This window comes from Sapajus apella, unplaced genomic scaffold (assembly GCF_009761245.1).
Source record: "Sapajus apella isolate SASKATOON/1434 unplaced genomic scaffold, GSC_monkey_1.0 scaffold81, whole genome shotgun sequence".
Taxonomy (NCBI): Eukaryota; Metazoa; Chordata; class Mammalia; order Primates; family Cebidae; genus Sapajus; species Sapajus apella.
The window spans coordinates 8,754,648-8,781,463 of record NW_022437021.1 but is presented as its reverse complement, the minus strand read 5'-3'; the positions used below and the strand labels follow the sequence as shown (position 1 = coordinate 8,781,463).

At 37.8% G+C, this 26,816-nt stretch overlaps 1 protein-coding gene and 1 pseudogene across 19 annotated transcripts in view; both read left to right on the top strand.

Moving 5' to 3' along the window:
• The window catches only part of ADAM22 (ADAM metallopeptidase domain 22), a 254,110-nt gene that overhangs the window by 75,998 nt on the left and 151,296 nt on the right, over nt 1-26,816 (top strand). The window lies entirely within an intron of this gene.
• On the top strand, nt 17,334-22,022 carry LOC116533308 (annotated as a pseudogene).

Genomic DNA, 26,816 nt, shown 5'->3' with positions numbered 1-26,816 from the left:
TCAGTGGTTCTAAAGCCCAGTTTCTGGACCCATTGACCATGAATGGATGCTGAATTTCAGGAATGACTGAAATTATATTCAAAATGTTATGTATATGCACTTGTGCATTTTTCAGAAGGGTGGAGCCATAGCTTTCTGGAAATTCTGATACAGGTTGTTGAGTCATAAAAGACTCAGAGACATTGGTATAAAGTTTAAATCATTTTGAATGTCTTCCTCCTCTCATTACAAATTTTTTTTTTCATTTTGAGACAGGGTCTTGCTCTGTTGCTCAGGCTGGGGTGCAGTGGTTTGATCAAAGCTCACTGTAGCCTCGAACTCCTAGGCTCAAGCAATCCTCCCACCTTCGCATCCTGAATATCTAAGACTAGAGGCATATACACCATACCTGGCTAATTAATTTTTTTTTCTTTTTTTTTTTTGGTAGAGGTGGAGTCTCACTGTGTTGCTTAGGCTGGTCTCAAACTCCTATCTTCAAGTGATCCTCCTTCTACAGCCTTTCAAAGTGCTAGGATTACAGGCATGAGCCACCACTCTTGGCATCATTACACTCAGCTATTACTTAACTATTAATTAACCATTACTTAACTATCACGTAACTATTAATGTGACCTCTACTTTCTTAGAATTCAGTACACCAGACAAAGGGAATGATAGCAGATGGCTTATGACATTGCAATCAAATGTTCTCTCAGTCTTGCAAACTAAAATTCTGTGGTAGTGGATTAATATGGGCTAAATGATTCTTAACATACAAAACAGTGAGATATTGGTCAAAAAATTCCACTATGACCAGTTAATAAGAATGTTAATATGAATACATTGTTAATATGAATACAATGTTAATATGAATACAATGTTAATATGAATACATTGATTTGTATTCAATGAGATTATTTTGAGTGGATTTTACCAAGAGAACAGTATTTAACTTAAGAGATAGGAAAGAGGATTCAGGTTAATGTAAAAAGGTACATGCCATTTTTTTTTTCTACAGAAAATTGGAAATTTTATGATATGTTTTGTTGTGTGAAATTTGATTTTTTTTGTACCTGTAAGTAGACTTCATGAATTAAACGAATACACTCAGAGTTAGGACTTCCTTTGATTTCATCATAAAATTATTCTTTTATGTAGGATGATTTTAAAGGTTTGCCATAGTTTTTATTCCTGTTTCATATTTATAGACTCTGTCTTCTGGCCACATATTTTTCTGAGAAAATTAATACGAGCAATCATTAGGTAAGTCCAATAAATGATATTTTAGTAGCATTTAAAGGACTCTTCTCTTCTAAAATGCGCACACACATAAAGGGCTGTTGAATTTTGTCAAAGGTCTTCTCTGTATCTATTGAGATAATGTGGTTTTTGTCTTTGGTTCTGTTTATGTGATGGATTATGTTTATAGATTTGTGTATGATGAACCAGCCTTGCATCCCTGGAATGAAGCTGACTTGATTGTGATGGATAAGCTTTTTGATGTGCTATTGGATTCTCTTTGCCAGTATTTTATTGAAGATTTTTGCATCAATATTCATCATGAATATTGGCCTGAAATTTTCTTGGTATCAGGATGTTGTTGGTCTCATAAAATGAGTTAGGGAGGATTCCCTCCTTTGTATTGTTTGGAATAGTTTCATGAGAAATGGTACCAGCTCCTCTTTGTATGTCTGTTAGAATCCGGCTGTGAACCCATCTGGACGTGGACTTTTTTTGGTTAGTAAGCTATTAATTGCTGCCTCAACTTCAGACCTTGTTGTTGGTCTATTCAGGAATTCAACTTCTTCCTGTTTTAGTTTTGGGAGGGTGCAAGTGTCCAGGAATTTATCCATTTCTTCCACGTTTACTGGTTTATGTGCATAGAGTTGTTTGTAGTAATCTCTGATGGTAGTTTGTATTTCTGTGGGATTGGTGGTGATATCCTCTTTTTCATCTTTTATTGCATCTATTTGAATCTTCTCTCTTTTCCTTTTTATTAGTCTGGTGATCTATCTATTTTGTTGATCTTTTCAAAAAACCAGCTCCTGGATTTATTGATTTTTTGAAGGGTTTTTTGTGTCTCTATCTTCTTCAGTTCTGCTCTTAGTTATTTTTTGTTTTCTGCTAGCTTTTGAATTTGTTTGATCTTGCTCCTGTAGTTCTTTTAATTGTGATATTAGGGTATCCGAGAACTACAAAACACTGCTGAAGGAAATAAGAGAGGATACAAACAGATGGAAAAGCATTCCATACTCATGGTTAGGAAGAATCAATATCGTGAAAATGGCCATCCTGCCCAAAGTAATTTAAAGATTAAATGCTATTCCCATCAAGCTACCATTGACTTTCCTCACAGAATTGGAAAAAACCACCTGAAACCAGTGGAACCAAAAAGGAGCCCTCATAGCCAAAAAAATGCTAAAAAAAAAAAAAAAAAAAAAAAAAACAAGCTGGCAGCATCACGTTATCTGACTTCAAGCTATATTACAAGGCTATAGTAATCAAAATAGCATGGTACTGGTACCAAAACAGAGATATAGACCAATGGAACAGAACAGAGGCCTCAGAAAGAATGCCACACAACTACAACCATTTGATCTTTGACAAACCTGACAAAAGCAAGCAATGGGGAAAGAATCCCCTATTTAATCAATGGTGTTGGGAAAATTGGCTAGCCATATGCAGAAAGCTGAAACTAGATCCCTTCCTTACACCTTATACAAAAATTAATTCTAGATGGAGTAAAGATTTAAACATGAGGCCTAACACCATAAAAACTTTAGTAGAAAACCTAGGCAATACCATTCAGGACATAGGCGTGGGCAAGGACTTTATGACTAAAACACCAAAAGTAATGGCAACAAAAGCCAAAATAGACAAATGGGATCTAATTAAACTGAAGATCTTTTGCACAGCAAAAGAAACTATCAATTGAGTCCAACAGAATGGGAAAAAATTTTTGCAATCTACCCATCTGACAAAGGGCTGCTATCCAGAATCTACAGAGAACTTAAACAAGTGTACAAGAATAAAACAAACAATCCCATCAAAAAGTAGGCAAAAGATATGAACAGACACTTTCAAAAGAAGACATTTATGCAGCCAACAAACATATGAAAAAAAGCTCATAATCATTGGTCATTAGAGAAATGCAAATCAAAATCACATTGAGATACCACTCATGCCAGTTAGAATAGCGATCATTAAAAAATCTGGTGACAACAGCTGCTGGAGAGGATGTGGAGAAATAGGAATGCTTTTAACACTGTTGATGGGAGTGTAAATTAGTTCAACCATTGTGGAAGACAATGTGGTGATTCCTCAAGGACCTAGAAATAGAAATACCATTTGACCCAGCAATCCCAATACTGGGTATATACCTAAAGGTTTGTAAATCATTCTATTATAAAGACACATGTACACGTATGTTTATTGCGGCACTGTTCACAATAGCAAAGACTTGGAACCAACCCAAATGCCCATCAATGACTGACTGAATAAAGAAAATGTGGCACATATATACCATGGAATACCATGCAGCCATAACAAAGGATGAGTTCATGTTCTTTGCAGGAACATGGATGAAACTGGAAGCCATCATGGTCAGCAAACTGACACGAGAACAGAAAACCAAACACTGCATGTTCTCACTCATAAATGGGTGTTGAACAATGAGAACACATGGACACAGGGAGGGGAACATCACACACCAGGACATGGGGGATGGGGGGGTTAGGGGAGGAATAGTAGGGGGTGGGGATTGGGGAGGGATAACATTAGGAGAAGTACCTAATGTAGATGATGGGGCGGTGGATGCAGCAAACCACTACCATGGCACATGTATACCTATGTAATAAGCCTGCATGATCTGCATGTATAGCCCAGAACTTAAAGTATAATCAAAAACAAAAATTAAAAAAAGCACACACAAAATATTGAAACTATTAAGTGGAGCAGTATAACTCTTGTTGCACTTTGTAAAACATTGCTAGACTAGATTAGATACATTAGTCTATTACTTTTACTTATTTTACTTTTATTTTGCCTAGGACTCTTTGGTTACAAGTATCTGAAACCTAACTTAACCAAAATAATGAATTTATTGATTTTTGTTTTCTGGTTGTTTTGTGGTCTTCTCTTCATTCTTTTTTTCCTTCCTGTCTTCCTTTTAATGAAAGATGATTTAGATGGATTATATTTAGAACAGTGGAGGTGGAACTGGCCTCAGGTATGCCTGCATCTAGGATCTCAGTTATATCAGGCCTCTTTATATTTATTTATTTATTTTTGTTTTTAATTTTTGTGGGTACATAGCAGGTGTATATATTCAGGTAGTATATGAAATGTTTTGATACAGGCATAAAATGTTAATAATCATATCAGGGTAAGTGGGATCTCTGTCACCTCAAGCATTTATCCTTTGCATCAGTTATTTATTTATTTATTTATGTATTTATTTAGAGAAAGAGTCTTGCCCTGTTGCCCAAGCTGGAGTGCAATGGCGTGCTCTTGGCTCATTGGAACCTCTGCCTCTCAGGTTCAAGTGATTTTCCTGCTTCAGCCTCCCTAGTGGCTGGAATTACAGGTGTGAGCCACTATTCCTGGCTAATTTTTCATTTTTAGTAGAGACTGAGTTTCACCATGTTGATCAGGCTGGTCTGAAACACCTTGCCTGCCTCAGCCTCCCAAACTGCTGGGATTACAGGCATGAGCCACCTCGCCCAGCTTAGTCATTTTTAAATATACAGTTAAATTGTTATTGACTATAGTCACCCTATTGTGCCGTCAAATATTAGATTTTATTGATTCTTTCTAACCATTTTTTGGTACTCCTTAGCTACCCCCACTTCCTTCATACACTACTGTTACCCTTCCCAGCCTCTGGTAACCATTGTTCTACGTTTCTATCTCCATGAGTTAAATCGTTTTAATTTTTAGATCCTACAAATAAGTGAGACCATGAAAAGTTTGTCTTCCTGTGTCTGGTTTATTTCACTTAACATAATAACCTCCAGTTCCATCTACGTTGTTGCAAATGATAGGATCTCATTCTTTTTTATGGCTGAATAGTACTCCTTGCTGTAAATATACGATATTTTCTTCATCTCTTCATCTGTAGATGGACACTTAGGTTGCTTCCAAATCTTGGCTATTGTGAATGGTGCTTCCAATAACATGGAAGTACAGATATCTCTTTGTTATACTGACTTCCTTTCTTTTGGCTATATACCTAATGGAAGGATTTCTGGATCATGTGGTAGCTCTATTTTTAGTTTTTTTTTTTGAGGAACCTCCAAACTGTTTGTACTAATTTACGTTTCTACCAACATTGTATGCAGGTTCCCTTTTCTCCACATCTCACCAGCATTTGTTATTGCCTAACTTTTGGATAAAAGCCGTTTCAACTGGGGTGAGATGATACCTTATTGTAGTTTTGACTTTTATTTCTCTCATCATTAATGATGCTGAGCACTTTTTCATATGCCTGTTTGCTATTTGTATATCTTCTATGGAGAAATGTATTTTCAGATTTTTTGCCAATATTTTAATTAAATTATTGGATTTTTCTTATAGAGTTGTTTGAGCAACTTGTATATTCTGTTTATTTGTCCCTTGTTAGATGGGTAGTTTGCAAATATTTTTTCCATTTTATGTGTTACCCCTTCACTTTGTTGATCATTTTCTTTGCTGTGCAGAAACATTTTAACTTGATGCTATCCCATTTGTTCATTTTTGGTTTGGTTGCCTGTGCTTGTGCAGTATTACTGGCATTGCTCACTCCAGTATCCTGGAGAGACTCTCTAATATTTTCTTTCAGTGGTTTCAGAATTTAAGGTTTTAGATTTGAGTCTTTAATCCATTTTGATTTGATTTTTGTATATGGCAAGAGATAGGGGTCTAGTTTCATTCTTCTGTGTATGGATATCCAGTTTTCACAGCACCATTTATTGAAGAAACTGTCCTTTCCCCAGCGTATATTCTTGGCACATTTGTTGAAAATGAGTTCTCTGTAGATGTATGGATTTGTTTCTTGGTTCTCTGTTTTTTTTTTTTTCCCATTAGTCAATTTGTCTGTTTTTATACCTGTACCATGCTGTTTTGGTTACTATAGCTGTATAATTTGAAGAGAGGTAATATGATTTCTCCAGTTCTTTTTGCTCAGGATAGCTTTGGTGTTTCAGGGCTTTTTGTGGTTCTACATAAATTTTAGGATTGTTTTTACTATTTATTTGAAGAATGTCATTGGTATTTGGTAGGGATTGCATTGAATCTGTAGATTGCTTTGAGTTTTATGGTCATTTTAACAATATTGATTCTTTCAATCCATAAACATGGAATATCCTTTCATTTTTTTTGTGTGCATCTTCTTTAATTTCTTTGATGAATGTTTTATACTTTTTATTGTAAAGATTTTTAATTTTATTAGTAGCTACTATAAATGAGATTACTTTCTTGATTTCTTTTCCAGTAATTGCTGTTAGCTTGTGTATTAGTTTTTTCTCACACAGCTGTAAAGAAGTACCTGACACTGGATAATGTATGCAGAAAAGAGTTTTCATTGGCTCATGGTTCTGCAGGCTGTACAGAAGCATGACAGCATCTGCTTCTGGGGAGACCTCAGGGAACTTTTACTCATGGCAGAAGGCAAAGTAGGTGCAGGCCATTACATAGCAAGAGCAGGACCAAGAGGGAGAAGGGAGAGGTGCCACACAGTTTTAAACAACGAGGTGTCATGATAACTCACCCACTGTTATGAAAACAGGACTGAAGGGACGGTGCTAACCCATTCATGAGAATTCTACCCCCATGATACAGTCACTTTCCTCTAGGCCCCACCTCCAACACTGGGAATTATAATTTGACATGAGATTTGGGTGGAAACACAGATCCAAACCATATTAGCATGTAGAAATCCTACTGATTTTTGAATATGGTTTTTATATCTGGCAATGTTACTGAATTTATTAGTACTAACATTTTTTGGCGGAATCTTCAGGTTTTTCCACATATAAGATGATATAATCTGTACACAGGAATAATTTGACTTCTTCCTTTCCAATTTGGATGCTGGTTTTTTTTTCTTTCTCTTGTCTGATTGCTCTAGCTAGGTCTTCCAGTACTATGTTGAATAACAGTGGTGAAATTGGGTATCCAATGTGTTGTGTTTCCAATCTTAAAGGAAAGTCTTTCAGATTTTTCCATTCAGTATGGCACTGACTGTGGGTCTACTGTTATGGCTTTTATTATGTTGTGGTATGTTTCTTCTATATCCAGTATTTTCAGTGCTTTTAATCATGAAAGGGTGTTGAATTTTCGGAATGCTATTCAGCATCAAATGAAATGATCATATGACTTTTCTTCTACCTATGATGCATTGCACTGATTGATATGTGTATGTTGAACCATCCTTGCATCCCTGGGATAAATCCTACCTGGTTGTGATGAATGATCTTTTTAATGTATTGTTGAATTTGGTTTGCTAGTATTTTGTTGAGGAATTACGCCTCAATGTTCATCGGGGACATTGGCCTATAGTTTCCTTTTCTTGACACATTTTTGTCTGGTTTTCGTATCAGGGTAATACTAGCCTTGTAGAATGAGTTCGGAAGCATTCCCTCCTCCACCATTTTTTGGAATAGTTTTAGTAGGATTGGTATTAGTACTTCTTTAAATGTTTAGTAAAATTTAGCAGTGAAGCCATAAGGTTGCAGGTTTTGTTTTTGCTGAGAGACTTTTTAAATACAGCTTTGAACTTTTTACTTGTTATTACTCTGTTCAGGTTTGGGATTTCCTCATGGTTCATTCTTGGTTGTATGTGTCTAGGAATTTATCCATTTTGTCTAGCTTTTCCAATTTCTTAGCATATAGCTGCAAATAGTAGCCTCTAATTATCCTTTGAATTTCTGCAGGATCAGTTGGGTCCCCTCCCACTTTCATTAGTCTGGCTAAAGATTTGTCAATTTTGTTTATCTTTTCAGAAAAAAAACCTTTTTGTTTTGATGATTATTTTTATTGTTTTCTTTGTTTCAAAACAGTTTCATTTATTTCTGTTCTGATCTGATCTTTATTATTTCTTTTCTTCTATGAATTTTGGATTTGGTTTGCTCTTGCTTTTCTAGTTCTGAAGATTCTTCATTAGGTTGTTTATTTGAGCTTTTTCTACATTTTTGTTCTTGAGACAGAGTTTTGCTCTGTCACCTAGGCTGGAGGGCAGTGGCATGATCTCAGTTCGCTGCAACCCTTACCTCTCAGGTTCAAGCAATTCTCCTACCTCGGCTTTCCAAATAGCCGGGATTATAGGCACCTGCCACCACGCCTGGCTAATTTTTGTATTTTTAGTAGAAGCAGGGTTTCACTGTGTTGGCCAGGCCGATCTTAAACTCCTGACCTCAAGTGATCTGCCCACCTTGGCTTTCCAAAGTGCTGGGATTATAGGCGAGAGCTACTGTGCCCGGCCTTTTTTCTACTTTTTGATGTAAGCACTTATAGCTGTGAGCTTCCCTCTTAGTACTGGTTTTGCTGTATCTCATAAATTTTGGTGTGTTGTCTTGCTATTGTCACTTATTTTAAGATTTCCTTCTTAACCTCTTCATTGACCTACTCATCATTCAGGAGCATGTTGTTTAATTTCCATATGTTTGCATAGTTTCCAAAGTTCCTCTTATTATTGTTTTCTAGTTTCACTTCATTGTGGTCAGAGAAGATATTTGATATGATTTCATTTTTTTGAATGTTTTAATGTTTTAAGACTTGTTTTGTGGCCTAATACATGGTCTATTCTTGAGAATTATCAATATACTGAAGAGAAGAATGTGTATTCTGCAGCTATTGGTTGAAATGTTCTCTATCTATTAGATCTATTTGTTCTATAATGTGGATTAAATCTGATGTTTCCTTGTTGATTTTCTATCTGGATGATCTGTCCAGTGCTGAAAGTGGAGTGTTGAAGTTTCCAGGTATTGTAGTCCAGTCGGCCATGTGGTGGGAAAGAAAAGTGATCTTCTGAGGAGGAATTCAAGCAGGCTGCAGATATTTGCAAAAGTAAAGAGGAGCCAAATATTAATAGTCAAGACAATGGGGAAAGTACCTAGAAGGTGTTTCAGAGACCTTCAAGGCAGCCTGTCCCTTCACAGGCCTGGAGGCCTGGAAGCCTGGAAGGAAATAATGATTTTGTGGGCCAGTTCCAGGTTCCCCCTCCCCTGCACAACCTCAGGACACAGCTTCCTCTGTCCCAGCCACTCCAGCTCTAGTTGTGCTAAAAGGGCCCCAGATACATCTCAGGCTGCTGCTCCAGAGTGTGCAAGCCAGAGCTGCCGAGGCTTCCTGGTGCTGTTAGGCCTGTGGGTGCACAGAGGGCAAGAGGTGAGGTTTGGATGCCTCTGCCTAGATTTCAGTGGATGTATGGAAACACCTGGATGCCCAGGCAGAAGTCTACTGCAGTGATAGAGCCCTCAGGGAGAATCTCTACTAGGGCAGTGAAGAGGAGAAATGTGGGTTAGGGCCCCCACATATTGGGGCACGTCCAGTGGAGCTCTGAGAAGAAGGGCACCATTCTCTAATCCCCAGAATGATAGATCCACTGACAGCTTACACTATGCACCTGGAAAAGCTGGAGGCACTCAATGCCAACCTGAGAAAGCAGCCATTGGATCTGTATTCTGAAAAGCTGGAGCGGAGCTGCCCAAGGACTTGGGAAACCCACTGCTTGCATCAGTGTGGCCTGGGTATGAGACATGGAGTCAAAGGAGGTTATTTTGGACCTTTAAAATTTAATGATTGCCCTGATGGGTTTTGAACTTGCATGGGGCTTGCAGTTCCTTTGTTTTGGCCAATTTCTCCTTTTTGGCAAGGGAGCATTTACCCAATACCTATACCCCCATTGTATTTTGGGAGTAACTAACTTGTTTTTGATTTTAAAGGCTCATAGATGGGAAGGACCTGCCTTGTCTCAGATGTGACTTTGGACTTAGACTTTTGAGTTAATGCTGGAATGCATTAAGACTTTGGGGTGTCTACTAGGAAGGCGTGATTGTGTTTTGAAATGTGAGAAGGACATGAGATTTGGGAGGGGCCAGGAACAGAATGATATGGTTTGGCTCTGTATCTTCACCCAAATCTCATGTTGAATTATAATTCCCAGTGTTGGAGGTGGGGTCTGGTGGAAGGTGATTGGATCATAATGGTTTAACACCATCTCCCTAATGCTGTCTCGTGATACAGTTTTCACAAAATCTGGTTGTTTGTGAGTGTGCAGCACCTCCCGCTTTGCTCCCTGTCTCTCTCTTGCTGGCCATGTTAAGATGTTCTTGTTTCTCTTTTGCTTTTCATCATGATTGTGAGTTTTCTGAGGCCTCCCCAGAAGCAGAAGCCTGTACAGCCTGCAGAATTGTGAGCCAACCAAACCTCATTTCTTCATAAATTACCCATTCTCATGTAGTTCTTTATAGCAGTGTAAAAATGGAGTAATACATTTGGTTAGGTCATGTTTTTTTGGTCTTGCTGGTCTTGATACTTATGGATGTTTGTTGGTTTCTGGGTATAAAAGGGTAAGATACTTACTGTAGTCTTCATAGTCTAGGCTTTTTTGTACCTGTCCTTGGGAAGGCTTTCCAAGTATGTGAAGGGACTTGGGTGTTGTGATTGACAGTTTTTGTTACTGCAGCTGTATCTGCATTAGGAGGCACCCCACACCCAGTCATACTTTGGCTCTTGCAGACTTATAGAGGTGTAACCTTAGTGGTCTTGGATAAGATCCTGAAGAATTCTCTTTATTACCAAGCAGAGACTCTTGTTCTCTTCCCTTACTTTCTGCCAGTCAAACAGAGTCTCTCATTCTGTGCTGGGCCGCCTGGAGCTGAGTGTGTTGGGGGTGTTGGTGACACAATCACCCATGTGGCCACCATCACTGGGACCACAGTGATGGTTCAGACCTGGAGCCGGCATAGCACTGCATCTTGCCCAAGGCCAGTGGTGACCACTGCCTTGCTACCAACTGTGTTTGCTCAAGGGCCTAGGGGTCTACAATCAGCAGATGGCAAAAACAGCCAGGCCTGTGTTCTTCCCTACAGGACAATGGGATTCCCCAGGCTTTGGATGGGTCTAGAGTTGTCATCTGGAGATCAGGGCCTGGAATCAGAAACCTGAGAAATCTACTTGGTGCTTCATTCTTCTGTAGCTGAGCTGGCACCCAAGCCACAAGACAAAATCCTTTCTACTCTTCCCTTCCCTTTCCACAGGCAGAGGATTCTCTCCCCGTGTCCACCACCCCACAGGCCCATGTGGAGTACTGCCAGGCTAACACTAATGTTTTCTTAAGGCCCAGGGACTCTTCTGTCAGTATGTGGTGAATGCTTCTAGGCCTGGGGCTCACCATTAAGGGCAGTGGGCTCCCCTCTGGCCTAGAGCAGTTCCAGAAGTGCCATCCAGGAGCCAAAGCCTGAAATCTAGTACTCCAGGAACCTTCTTGGTGCTCTACCGGTGTGGCCAACCTGGTACCTAAGGTGCAAGATAAAGTCCCCATTACTCTTCCCTCTGCTTTTCTCAAGCAGATGGAGTCTCTCCCTGTGGCCACCATAGCTGGGAATGTGCTAGGTCACACGTGAAGTCAGCACATCTCAGAGTGTCACCTCAGGCCCACGGCATGTACTACTTGGCTATTGCTGCTGATTATTCAGGGCCCAAAAGCTCTATATTTAGCAGGTGATGAATCCTGCCAGGACTGTGTCCTTCCCTTTAAGGCAGTTGTTTCCCTTTTGGGAGTGTGTGTGTCTAGAACTGTCTGGGAACTGGGGCCTGGAATGAGGGCCTCACGACTCTTCCCAGTGCCATATTCTACTGTGACTGAGCTGGTATCCAAGTTGCAAAACAGTGTCTTCATTACTCTTCCTGGAGTCTTTTTTGGATCTGCAAGCTGTGCTGCCAGGGATTGGGGGAGGTATGGTACAAGCACTCCCTTAGACACCTCAGCTGGTGTCTCACTAGGTTGAGTGTCCCCAAGTCCCCTGAGCCCAGCACAGCACTAGGACTTGCCTAGGAGTTGCAGTCCTTATGACTTATACTGCCTTTCAGGTTTATGTAGGGCACCGAAGCACTTTAGTGTGAGGTGAGTGAGGTAATGAGGATTGCCAAGCTCAAGTTCTGACCACTGGGATGGTTGACTCCCCTTTGGCTAGGGCTTATCTAAATGCTCCTTCTGTGGGCATCAGCTGAGTGCTGCCTGGTGTTACAGCACTGAGCTCCAATGCAAAGTCCCACAGTTGCTGTGCTCTCCCTCGCCTAAGTGCACAGTTTCTCTCTCTGTGCCATGCGACTGCTACTGGGGCCTGGGGAGAGGGTTGTTGTTGGCAGTTGAAGGCTGTCTTTCCTACCGTCTTCAGTGCCTGTTTCAGTGATAGGAAGTTTAAACTATCTATTGTGATCTCTCACCTGATTCTTGGTTCTTACATAGGTGTTTTTCTGTGTAGTGGTAAATTTGGTGTTCCTGCAGAGAGGATGACCTGTGGAAGCTTCTGTTCAGCCATCTTGCTCTCCCTCCTGTCCTCCTCCTTTATCCCTTGATTCTACTTGTGTTTGCCTCATTTCTTCTAATACGTTTTCTCTTCATGCTGAGAAACAGATTATGGTCATAGAATGGTCAAGACTTGTTATATTCTAGTCAGCAAACACTGTAGGAAAGAAACCTTCCTTTTCACTTAATATATACAAATCCAAGGGAAAGGAGTTTGTTGCCTTGGCTTGGGCCCTAGATCCAGTTGTTGTGTCAATTGCTACAGCCAGCAGCTTATCGCACATGTAGCAGTCCATTCATGGAACAGTGGAGCCTTTCCCCAACGGAAGGGGAGGGTTAGTATTACCAGAGTGAGCGGATAAGGTTGCTGGGGTGGTGTAGACAGCAGATTTCCAGCACAATGTATTATATATACTGTTGAACCTCCACATCTGTGGGTTCCATATTCATAGATTCAACCAACTATGGATCAAAAATATTTTTTTGAAAAATGGATGGTTGCATCTGTTCTGAACATGTATTGACCTTGTTCTCATTATTGTTCTCTAAACAATTCTATGTTACAACCATTTACTTAGCGTTCACATTGTATTAGGTATTATAAGTAAACTAGAGATGATTTAAAGTACATCAGAGTATATGCATAGGTTATATGCAAATACCACACCATTTTATATAAGGAACTTGAGTGTCTATGGATTTTGGTATCTGTTTAGGGTCCTAGAACCAATCCCTCAAGGATACCAAGGGATGATTATAGTTGTGTCAGAAAATATTGTTACCAAATTAGTAACTAGAGTGCTGTCCTCTGGGTTTTATAAGCAATGAATTAAACTGCTTTTTCTAGTTTAACTATAAAAGCACAGGCAAAGTCTGGAAAAATATGGATCTGTTTAATTTCCACATGTTCTTGGTCTTTGTGTAGAAGAAAGTCAAGTAGATAATATTTATGAATAATCATCACATAATCTTTATTGTTGCAGAAAGCTTTTAAGTTGCCAACTAGCTGGCAAAATTAAATATAAATGCAAATGAAAAATAAGTAGCTTAGTACTTTTTATGCTTCTCACACATTTGGAAATAATTTTTGCATGGGTATTTAAAATACAGTAGTTTTCACTGCTTTTTTCCTACATGATTCTTCATTTTTCTTTTGGAAATTGCTAAAACCTTCACTAAAGAAAGAAAAAATAACCCAGAGTTGTAACTGATGCAAGGTTTATTGCCCCTCCCAAAGTTCAGAAATCATCTAGTATGAATGTCTTTATTCACTCAATTCTTTTGGTGGCAGAAAATAATATCTTTCTTTTGTTGCAGCATTCTCATGAGGGCTGGGGGCAGACATGAAAAGGAGTAAAGATGTAAAATATTTTTCACAATCCTAGTTTTAATATAGCAACCCACTTTATCACCACCTTTATTATTATTTATAATATTAGGCAATTCATTAATAATACATTAACAAAGTAACAGAGCACGGATATAAGGATGTTTCCTTACTTTAGCACTTCACGGGAATAAACAATACTGTCTGTATCTGTTTTCCTTTTGGTATAAAACCTTTGGATAAATTAAGCCCATAGTTAGTTTATTTTGATTTTAATAACTGTTCTCTCTTATCCTTCCTTCCTGCCCTATCTATGAGAAATACGTGAATTAGGATAAAATGAAAAACTCTGTTGATTCATTCACCAATTTTTGAGTCTTATTTTGTATAAAGTGACTGCAATTTATAACAAAAACAGAAATAAAAAGAAAAAGAGAGCCTCCTCCTATATAATCTTACCATCTGAAGAAAACAATTGGCTTTTCCTTCTTTTCTTTCTTTTCCTTTCCCAATGAGACTATTATGTATTTTATGTCATGTCATTGTGATCATACTTAGGTAGAATTTGTAGTCTACCTTCTCCATTTGACATCTGTCATAAACATTTCCATGTATTCCACATTCATTTATGGCTACAATTTGGTGGTGTTGCATAATTTGCAAAAGTATTCACATTTTTATTGGACTTTAATGTTATTTTCGGTCTTGAACTTTATAAATGATGCTTTTATGAACATATTTGTGCGGTAGAGCCTCTCTTCTGGGATTCTTTCTTTGAGAAAAATTCTAAGTAATGGAATTAGTAGATCAAAGGGTGGACACTTTTATAGCCTCGTTTTCTAGTGGATTTGAAATGTTTTTGACATTTGGAAATATTTAGTAATGATATGATAGTTTTTTTTAAATCAAAGCTCTTAAGAATGTTATTTTTTCTTAATGTAATTGTAATTCTTATTCTTTGTTGAACTTATCCTATGCATTCTACAAAATTATCTCCAATTACTATGTTTCACGGGATAGGGCAAAAATGAAAATTTAAACCCTAGATTGACATATACAAGAAAGAAAAGGGAAAGATGAGAGGATGTATCTCGATTTTTTCACCCTGTTGTCTAATTTTCATTAAGTCTGCCTGCTGTCTAATTTCCCATAGGTTGACTTGCTACCCAATTTCCATTAGGTCTGTCTTGAGGTCTTTTATTTGTTTTTTGTTTTGCCTATGGATAAAAGCTTACTTCATAACTATATCTATATGTTAAACTTTAAACCCTGCTGTGGTCAATGAAGAATGATGTTTGGTACATACCCACATCTTTCCCTTCACAAGAAGCTTTTGGATAATCATACCTGCTCTCTACACCCTACACACATACTCACTCTCTCTTCTGGGAGTTTCTGATAATACTGAGTCGCTTTCATTTGCTGTGATAATATAGCCATATGTACCATTTCTTTAAGACTTTCAGTGGGAAACCTTGTGCCAATATTTAGAGAAGTCTTAAATGCCTGCTGGACAGCTTGGAAACCAAAGATAATGGGTTTAATTCTGAACTTGTATCCCATAAGCAGTTTTTTGTACCCCATGGACATCATGACATATCTTAGCCAGCATGGAAATGTTCAGGAGTTATGAGCTGCTTGATTTAAGTGCTGGGAAACCAGAAAACATCTTGTAATTTTTTGTGTGCCTCTAGAACCTAGCTCAGTTCCTGACGAGTATGACTTTTAGCATTCTCCACGTCCTGTGGAGAGATCAGTATACTCCATCTAATCTATGGGAGAGAATGTAGACTATGAAGTGAAAAGTTTCAGGAATAATGGGCTTATTTTGACTTGGGATAGAACTGTATTAAAAATTAGCTTATTCTGTCCAATTTTTAACATATAGTACAAATTTTAGAATGTTTTGGCTTATGGTTGTCAGACATATTTACTGCCTTATAAACTACAAAATCCCTGGATTTAAACTTAGACTGGAGCTTCCAATTATAAGCATGCTGTAAAAAAAAAAAAGTCACATAAACAGAAAGATACATCTCTGCTGTTCTACATAGTAACTGAATTATATTTTTGTTTTCTTTTCCTTTCTTTCTCTTTCTTTCTTCTTTCTTTCCTTCCTTCCTTCCTTCCTTCCTTCCTTCCTTCCTTCCTTCCTTCCTTCTTTCCTTCCTTCCTTCCTTCTTTCCTTCTTTTTTCTCTTTCTCTCTCTCTCTCTCTCTCTATCTCTATCTCTATCTCTTTCTCTCTCCCTCCCTTCCTTTCTTCCCTCCTTCCCTCCTTCCTTCCTTTCTTTTGTTCTTTCATTCTTTCTTTTCTTGTCTCACTCTGTTGCTCAGGCTAAAGTGCAGAGCTGCCATGACCGCCAGGCAATCCTCCCACCTCAGCCTCTCAAGTAGCTAGGACTATAGGCATGCGGGCCATGCCTGGCTAATTTTTTAGTTTTTGGTAGAGATTGGGTTTCACTATGTTGCCCAGGCCGGTCTCAGACTTCTGGGCTCAAGTCATCCTCTTGCCTCAGTCTCATAATACATTCTTAATCCAACTGAAGAGCTCCAGATTTTTCTAAGCCTATGGATCTGTAAAGGATGGTAATCAGAATCATCAAGTTTATGAGAAGGAGTTTTACATTAGAAAACAATTTCATGTATGGGGACTTTAATCTGAATTTGACTTTGTTTCTATATCTTTGCAGTTAATCAGGATTGCAAGGACAGGGACAGATAATATATATATATGGTTGAAATGTTTTTCATTCATGTTTGCGTGTGTGTGTGTATATCTGTGTGTCTGTGTTTAATATGACCAGTTGTGATTACAATTTGGCATTTATTACCTATCTAAAAAAGAAAGAAAGAAAGAATGAGCTACTTTTCTTTTTCTCACTGTCTTGCTTCTATCTGTGTTATTCTATTGAATATGCTATTGCCACGATACCAGTAACATACTAGGCTTCAAACTTAATGACCTTTCTTTGTCCTTGGCTTCTCTGTGGGTACTTGAAAGATTGATTCTCTCGTCCTCAAAACTCTTAATAGTAATTCTTTATTGCTTTTCTCCAACTTCTTTTTAGCACGTCTTCCCTCTCTAAATGTGGACATATCCAAGCCTGAGTCAATGTCCTTTTCACTCTCCCACTCATCATCACAGCTCAACCCTATTTCTGTAGATATTTGCAAGCCTGACCTCTTTCATGAGTGTTCTCCCCACACTGCCAGTTCCAATTGCATCCTTCTCAAAGGGCCTGAATTTCTGTTATCACTTCAAGATCAACATGTCTATTGTTTTTTCTTAATTTTTATTTTTTGAGATGGAGTCTTGCTCTGTCACCCAGGCTGGAGTGCAATGGTACAATCTTGGCTCACTGCAACTTCCATCTCTTGGGTTCAAGCTATTCTCCTGCCCTCAGCCTCCCAAGTAGCTGGGATTACAGACACCTGCCACCATGCCCAGCTACTTTTTGTATTTTTAGTAGAGACAAGTTTTCACCATGTTGGCCAGGCTGGTCTTGAACTCCTGACCTTAGGTGATCCACCCGCCTCAGCCTCCCAAAGTGCTGGGTTTACAGATGTGAGCCACTGAGCCTAGCCAACACATCCATTGTTAAACTCATCAGTTTATTCCCTACCACCATCAAGTCTTCAAGATTTTCACACATCTTTAAGTGGTTCTATTACTTTCCCTATCATCCAAGCTTATTAAATATCTGTTGCAGATGATGTGGTAAAGAGAAAATTAAAATTTTATTTAGGTTTTTTTTTTTTCTATTGCTGTGTAACAAATTACCACAAATTTTGTGGCTTAAAATAACGCAACTTTATTATCTCACACCCTATGTGGGTCAGGATTTTTTTTTAGATGATCTGGGTCCCTGCTCAGGGTGAAATAAAGGTATTGGCTGGGAGATGGTCACGTCTGAGGCTTGGGAGTTTTCTCAAACTCATTCAAGGTTGTTGGCAGAATTCAGCATTCCTGTGGCTCAATGACTAAGGTCCCTGTTTTCTTGATAACAGTTGGATTGAAACCTCTCTGAGCCCCAAAGGGTCACTCTCAAATTTTGTCCCATGGCCCCTTCTATAAGCAGTTTATAATACGACAATTGCTTTTTCCAGTCTAGCAGGAGAGCTTTAGCTATGACTTCTGACCCAATTAAAGGTTCACAATATTAAATTAGGCCACTCAAAGTTATCCCCCTTTTCATTAACTCAAAGTCAGCTGATATAGGACCTTATTTACATCTGTGAAGACCCTTTTGCCATATAATGTAACATTATGTGGATGGTAACCCATCATATTCACAGTCCTACCAACAAACATCCAAGGGGAAAGAACTGTGCAAGGTATATATACCTTGGGGTGAAATCTTGGGGGCTATCTTAGAATTCTTTATCACAGGACAGATGGAACCAAGAATGGCAGTGAGTTCCATCATTAATTATGTGTGTAAGTTAAAACAGTTATACTAACATAGGTGGTGCCAGTGGAATGCCAGCTTGGAGTTTTACATCAGTATGTGCATGTTTGCGGAAAGCTATACTAATTATACATCCATATATATATAACCTACCTACAAAATGTTTTAATATATACCCATCTAGATCTATACACTTATTTTATCTTAAATCTGTCTTTGGGTGTGCACCTTATCTCAGCTGGTCCACCTGAGACCCCCTGAGTACCAACCCTAGTCCCCCGCATGACCCCTATCCACTCCGACAAGATGAAAGACACAATCATGAACCAGGAAAAGCTTGCCAAACTGCAGGCACAGGTGCGCATTGGTGGAAAAGGAGCTGCTTGCAGAAAGAAGGCGGCGATTCATAGAACAGCGACAGCAGATGATAAAAAACTTCAGTTCTCCTTAAAGAAATTAGGGGTAAACAATATCTCTGGTATTGAAGAGGTGAATATGTTTACAAACCAAGGAACAGTGATCCACTTTAACAACCCTAAAGTTCAGGCATCTCTGGCAGTGAACACTTTCTCCATTACAGGCCATGCTGAGACAAAGCCGCTGACAGAAATGCTACCCAGCATCTGAAACCAGCTTGGGGCAGACAGTCTGACTAGTTTAAGGAGACTGGCTGAAGCTCTGCCCAAACAATCTGTGGATGGAAAAGCACTACTTGCTACTGGAGAGGAGGAGGATGATGAAGTTCCAGATGTTGTGGAGAATTTTGATTAGTTTCCAAAAATGAGGCAAACTGAATTGAGTCAACTTCTGAAGATAAAACTTGAAGAAGTTACTGGGAGCTGCTATTTTATATTATGCCTGCTTTTTAAGAAATTTTTGTTTATGGATCTGATAAAATCTAGATCTCAATATTTTTAAGCCCAAGCCCCTTGGACACTGCAGCTCTTTTCAGTTTTTTGCTTATACACAATTCATTCCTTGCAGCTAATTAAGCCGAAGAAGCCTGGGAATCACGTTTGAAACCAAGGTTAATAAAGCTCTTTGCCTAGTTAAAAAAAAAAAAATCTGTCTTTCTTACTTCTTTGTAAATATTTCCCGCAGCTCAACCATATTTAATGTGAAATTTAATATTAATTTTGCAAATCTTATGTTTTTAATGAAAGATACATGCCAGTACTTTTGCCCTTATCCTTTGCTATAAAATTTTGGACAATTTAACATTCTTTTTTCCCTAGCCCAGGTAAAGCGTAATGTAAAGTGACTGCCTTCCTCTGTCTTCCCGGATAAGGATAATTGCTTCTGGTGAATAATCAAATTATGGCTTTCATTTTATTTCATCCTCTGACCTTTGGAAGAATAGCATTCCTTTTATTTTAAGTTGCCTTTGTGTGTATGTGTGTGAGCCAAGCCACATTTTGAAATGAGATTTTTCTTAGAAACAAATCTGTTGAGAAATGAAATAAAAATGTAGATTTCTTATTTGAATAGAGAGAATGGTGTTTTGCTCTGGTTTCTTAAAATGTATTTATAAATAGCACCTGTTTCTCTGTAAATATAGAAATTTGTTGTTAATTGTTTTCTGCTGGTATTGCTAAAATTGGTAATAGAGCTTTTCTTTGAGTCATATCTATTTTGTATTGTTTGCTCTACTGTCTTAATCATTTCTCCAATTTAAGTAGAAAGTTTATCTTCAGGGGAGGGTTTTCTCACTGTTTTTCATTAATTTTAAATTCATCAGAGTATATTGTCAGTTTCTGGTTGTTTATGTAGTAGGTCATAAGAAAGATTTAAGTTTACTTCCATTTTACACAGGATTTAAAAATTTATCTAATTTTTGCAAATATGGTGTGTTAGCTAGAGCATCTTGTAGGGAGCAAAAAAGGGAGAAGTGAACTTTGGTTTCATTTTCAAATTAGTGGATTATGTTGATCTGGTATTTAGCTGATATGAAACTAAATATTGACACTGAAAGAATTAACTGTTTTGTTTGCTTTTTTAATTTGGAGCTTCTTATAGCTATCAAGACCATTATGGGGAACAATCTTTGTATATGTATTAATAGATTAATCTGGTATAGGGCCTGTAGCTTTATACTTGATTTGAAGAAGTTTGAAATGAAATTGGAAATTGATATTTTTCCCGTAGCCCACATACACATTCAGTCTTCATTTCTCTCCATTGACTTAGAATTTCTCTTCATTTAGGGAAAACAATACATTTATGGCTCAGTTAGTAATTGTATTCATCCTCCAATTCAAAAGTCTTTCCTGAACTTGTTCAGGTCAGGCTGACATTTTACACTTGATTAAGGGAGATTTGATGATAAGTAGGAATCCACGATATAATATCTTATTCTTGAGTGTGACTTCATGTGCTTCTAACCGAATCTCAAGGCATCCTGATTGTCTTGTTCATTTGTTGATATTTCTTCCTATTTCCTTGGCATGTCAGATCAAAATTTGAATATATGAATGCCTCCTAAGGAAAGAAATATACCATAGCTGTAGAAAAAAAAATGTTGCTTCTGGTAGCAAGAATGTGGATGACACAAACTTCCTTGCACAATGGTCATTTTTCAGTTAGCATACCTGTTTGTTCTTTGGGGGTTTGATGCTAGCTGCCCATTTCAAATCTACAGCTTCAAACAATATTGCCATTTCTTCTCTGAAACATAGATCTCAGGCAAGTGACTGTTGGAAAAGGAATAAGAATAATTCTGTTTATTATTTTTTAAGTGTATAAATTAGTGCAGATAAATGAACGTATGGATAAAGAATATTCTACTTTTCAGGGTAAGGTTTATGCCATTCTTCATTATAGAAAATATACACTAGCCGGTCTCGGTGGCACCCACATGTAGTCGCAGCTAGTTGGGAGGCTGAAGCAGGATGATCGCTTGAGCCCAGGAGTTAGAGGTTCTAGTATATTATGATTGCGGAGTGCCCTCCAGCATGGGCAAGCCGGGATAGTAAGACTCTTATCTCTTTAAAAAAAAAAAAGAAGAAGAAAATGTATACTTAAAAATTTACATTTATTTTCTATTTGAATCAGTGAAAAAGATGAGTAAAGGTACAGACAAAATAAGAAGAGCATTTTTATTATTTATTTCAGATACATCCATGCAAATCCACACAAGTCCATATGTGGATGGCAGCTGTGGAGAGTTTTTAATCAGTGTGCATACCATTTAAAAGTACAAGGGATTCCAGGGAAAATAATTTCCATCCTTAGCATCAAAGATACTTCTTTTCATCTGTTTTTATAAATGTGTATTATATAAATCAAATCGACTATTTTTCTCACTGCTACAATATGGCATACATTACATCCAAAGCGAAGTACTTCTTTTTGAAATTAAAATAGGGAAACTAAACAATATGTCGCTTATTAAAAAGTAGATATTTAAAATGGTTTTCAAAATTGTCAAATAATTGCCCTTGACTACTCTCAAATATTACATTACGGTTTCATTCTTAGCTAAGCTATCGATAATTCAGTTATTTGAAGAAAGTAATTTAACATTAACTTCAAAGTTACCCTTCCCTTTTGGATAATAGATTCTGCATTACATCACCTGTGATTATGATGATGTTGTTTTTAGAGTGCTCAGGAAATGCTGTGTTATTTGCTCAGTTATGTGGTTCCATAATGATAACATGCAGATGGATGTATATATGGAATTTTCCACTAAAATCTCTGATTTGAAGAAATTTATTAAACTCATATAATGGAGACTTTTTTTTTTAGACTTATAGTGGAGACTCTTTTTTTTGAGACAAAGTCTCGCGCTTGTTGCCCAGGCTCGAGTACAATGGCGTAATCTTGGCTCACTGCAACCTTTGCATCCCAGGTTCAAGCAGTTCTCCTGCCTCAGCCTCTGGAGTAGCTGGGATTACAGGCATCTGCTACCACACATGACTGATTTTTATATTTCTAGTAGAGACCAGGTTTCACCATGTTGGCCAGGCTGGTCTCAAACTCCTGACCTCAGGCGATCCACCCACCTCGGCCTCCGAGCCACTGGGCCTGGCCTAATGGAGACATTTTAATTATGAATCTCCTTTGTTAATCTTTTCTACCTCTTGCAGTTAGGTTATTATTTATTTTACTTCCCATCCAGTTTTATTAAGATATCATTGAAAAAAATTGTGTATATTTATGGTATGCATGATGATTTGATGTATGTACATTTTGTGAAATGATTGCATCAGGTGAATTACTATATCTGTTACCTGACATACTTTTCATGTTTTTATGGTGAGAACATTTCACCATTTTCAAGTATATAATACATTACTAATTATAGTCACCACACTGTAATAGATCTCCAGAACTTATTGCTCCAGCCTAATTGGACTTTTATACATTTTAACCAGTGTTTCTTTGTACACCATCCTCACTTCCCCTGGTGCCTGGCTGCCCATCATTGTTCTTTCTCTTTTGTGAGTTCAACTTTTTTAGATTTCACATGTAAATGAGATCATGTAGTAAGTATTTGTCTTACTGTGCCTGGCTTATTTCACTTATAATGTCCTCCAGGTTCATTCATGTTGTTGCAAATGACAGGATTTCCTTCATTTTAAGGCTGGGTAGTAGTCTATTGGTAGTAGTACACACACACACACACACACACACACACACATTGTTTCCTGTATCCATTCATTCATCTGTGGATACTTAGTTTGATCTCATATCTTAGGTATTGAGAATAGTGCTATAATAAACATGGGAGTGCAGGTATCTCTTTGACATGCTGATTTCATTTTCTTTGGATGCCTACCCAGAGGTGGGAGTGCTGGATCATATCATAGTTCTATTTTTAATTCTTGGAGAAACCTCCAGATTGTTTTTCCTAATGGCTGTACTAATTTATATTCCCACCAACAGTGTGCGAGGGTTTTATTTTTTTCTCTACCTCCTCACCAGCACTTGCTATCTTTTTGTTATTTTTTGACAGAAATTATTCTAACTTTTATGAGGTGATATCTCATTGTAGTGTCACTTTATATTTCTCTGATTATTAATAATGTTGAGCACATTTTCACTTACCTGTTTGGCCATTTGTATATCTTCTTTGGAAAAATATCTATTCAGGTCATCTGCCTAATTTTTGCATTATGTTATTTGTTTTCTTGCTGTAGAGCTTTTTGAATTCCTCATGTATTTTGGATATTAATCCTTTATCAGAGGTTTGTTTCAGAAATATTTCCTCCCATTTTGTAGGTTGTCTCTTCATTCTGTTGATTGTTCCAGTGCAGAAGCTTTCTAGTTTGGTATTATGCTATTTATTTTTGCTTTTGTTGCTTGTGTTTTTGGGGTTATAGCCAAAAAAAAAATCATTGCCCAGACCAACATCAAGAGGCTTTTATCATATGTTTTCTTTTAAAAGTTTTATAGCTTCAGGTCTATGTTTAAGTCTTTAACTCATTTTGAGTTGTTTTTTGTATATATCATGATTTAAGAGTCTTGATTTTATTCTTTTGCATGTGAATATCCAGTTTTCCAACACCGTTACAGTTAGGTTAATTTTTACAGGACTTTCATCTTGAATCGTTCTTTCATATCCACTGGCCACTTTGTTGATTCAATATAAAATCATTGGCAACTTAGTTTTACCCCTTTTCATTAATAGTAGAATGTGGTTGTTCAGACAGTGGACTCAGGAATTAGACCTACTTGGGAGTGCCTCTTGGTGTAATCATTCACCAGCTGTGGAACTTTTGTTACTTTCATTGGCCACTTGGGTACCTCATTGGGCTTGCCATTTGACTTCTCAGGCATCTATTTCCTAGCCTGCCAAATAAGGTCATATTTATAACTACCTTCCCAATTGGCTATTTCTGTGATCTATGGATGCATTTAAAATACCTAGTACAGTTCCTGGCACACAGTAGGCACACCATAAATGATAGCTAGCTGATGGTATTATTTCCTCAACTTGAACCCTCAGGCAGGCTTATCTTTTCTCTGCCTCTGGAATCACTTGTACCTTTTTTCCTGCCATAGTCCTGCTGTTGTTGTTCTTTTCATTTGAAATGTTCCTTTATGCCCCTTTACAAACCATGAACATTTCATCTATCTTCCAGCAATTAAGTCTTCCAGAATCCTGATTTGAGTGTTCTGATTCACCAAGATCATTTCTTTTCATGGAGTCTATATGTCTACTGTTAGTTCCATTTATTGTGGCTCTCAGTGATAGGTCACAATTTGATTTTTGTATTTTCTTATATTGTTAATAAGATGCAAAGTTCTATGGAGTCAAGTGCCTTCTAAATTTTTACATATTTCTAAAAATTGAGCATGCAGGCATGTTTTGGATTTTTTTGTCTTTTATTAAAAAATGATTTCTGTTATGTATCATGAACTGTGTGTATTCTGAACATTGAATATACTACTAATTATTTTAATTAACAATTTCATTAAATTATATGAGTTTATAATACATTCAGATACATTCAAATTTCCTTTATTATTTAGTAGGATCATCCACAAACACAGACACACACATACGTGTATTTTTTGTACACAGATGTTGGCATATTAAGTATATCCATCTGATACCTATTAGCAAAAGCCAAGAGTTAGAGACCAGCTTGGGCAACATAGCAAGACCCCTTCTCCACTGAAAAAAAAAAAAAAAATAGCTGGGTATCTTAGTATGCATGCTTGTAGTCCCAGCTACTTGAGAGGCTGAGGTGGGAGGGTCACTTGAGCCTGGGAGTTTGATGCTGCTGTGAGCCATGATTGCACCACTGTGTACTCCAGCCAGGGGAACAGAGCAAAATTCTCTCTCTTAAAAAAAAAAAAAGAAATAATTAAAAGAGTTAAAGAGAAGAGGAAATGCTCAGAGGCATTCTTAGAGATTTCAGGATAACTCAAAAAAAGAAAAGAAAAGTAACCAAGTAAAAAAGATATCCTTACTCCTCACTTAGCAAAATGTCTTAGAGAGAATTCCGTATCAATACATATAGAAATGTTTCATTCTTTTTAAGGGCTGTATAGTGTATACCATTTGATGGATTTATCATAATTTACTGAATATTCCTTTGTTGAGGCTCATTTAGTTTGTTCACAGTTTTTTGTTTTTACAGATGGTGTGGGCTGGGTACGGTGTCTCATGCCTGTAATCCCAGCACTTTGGGAGGCCAAGGCGTGTGGATCACCTGAGATCAGGAGTTCAAGACCAGCCTGACCAACATGGAGAAACCCTATCTCTACTAAAAATGCAAAAAATTAGCTGGGCATGGTGACGTGTGCCTATAATCCTAGCTACTCAGGACGCTGAGGCAGGAGAATCACTTGAATCTGGGAGGCCGAGGTTGTGGTGAGCCGAGATCGCACCACTGCGCTCCAGCCTGACTGACAGAGCAAGACTCTGTCTTAAAAACAAAAAAACAAATGGTGCTGTGATGTCATGTACACATATGTTTTTTAACTTGTGGGATTATATCTGCAGGATAAATTCCAGAAATGAAATTGCCGAGTCAAAGGGAATACATAATTTATATTCTCACCAGAAACATATGAAAGTGTCTTTCTCACACCCTGTTTTCACTGCATGCAACGTTACTCTAGCTGTTTTTGACTTCCCCGTGGGATGCTGAGGTGATGATCTCCCATGCTTCTCTGAGTTTTTCTGTTGTTATTATATTGTTAAAAAGCTCTGCCTATCATGTGCCTGTGCCACCACAGCTCCCTCCCTCCCTCCAGTCTCTTTTCCTTCAAGACTCAGGTCTATCATACATTCATCTCGGAAACATCCTTGCTCCATAATCACCATTCTGTTCCCCTCCCTTAGAACTTTCCAGGCCTGATTAGGTGCCCTCCTCTGCATGTGTGTGAGATTCCTCTGCATACACGGTCAGTTTCTCCTGCACACTTCTGTTAGGGTGCTCATCACTGTGAATTGTGTTCATGAGTTCTTTGTATATTCTTTCAGCTGTTGCCATTTTCATCTCTTTGTCCAAACACCTTTCCTATATCAACATGTAGTAGAGGCTCAGTAAATATTTTTTTGGATAACTTAAATCCATGTCAGAATTTTAGAATTAGGAATGACCTTAGTGAAACATTTAATATATTTACTTTATTAGTGAAAAGTGGAGTTTTAAATTTTAATGTTTTAAATTCAAAATTCAGCAATTTCTTGTTTTAAATTTCTTTAAGAAAAAAAAAACTAAAGTTAGTAGATTTTTCTTGCCTGTGACTTTTTTTTCTCCAGGTTCAAATCAATATCCTGGCATTACAGTTCTTAATGTACAGAGTTTTTATAATGGAACATGTTGCTGTTTCTTAAACTTGACAAACATCAGATATATATATATATATATATCTTTTGTTTCTTCCCAGTTTTCTTCTTGCTCAACTATCCTTTGTTCTCAGGACCTTGCTCCCTGGACTTGCCCAAGTTTGGAAACACTGAGAGACAAGAAAATTGAAAACAAAGAATCCCTGTTTCTGGCTGGGTGTAGTGGCTCATGTCTGTAATCCTAGCATTTCAGGAGGCCAAGGTGACAGGGTTTCTTGAGGTCAGGATTTAGAGATCAGCCTGGGTGACAGAACTAGAACCCCATTTGAAAAAAGAACATCCC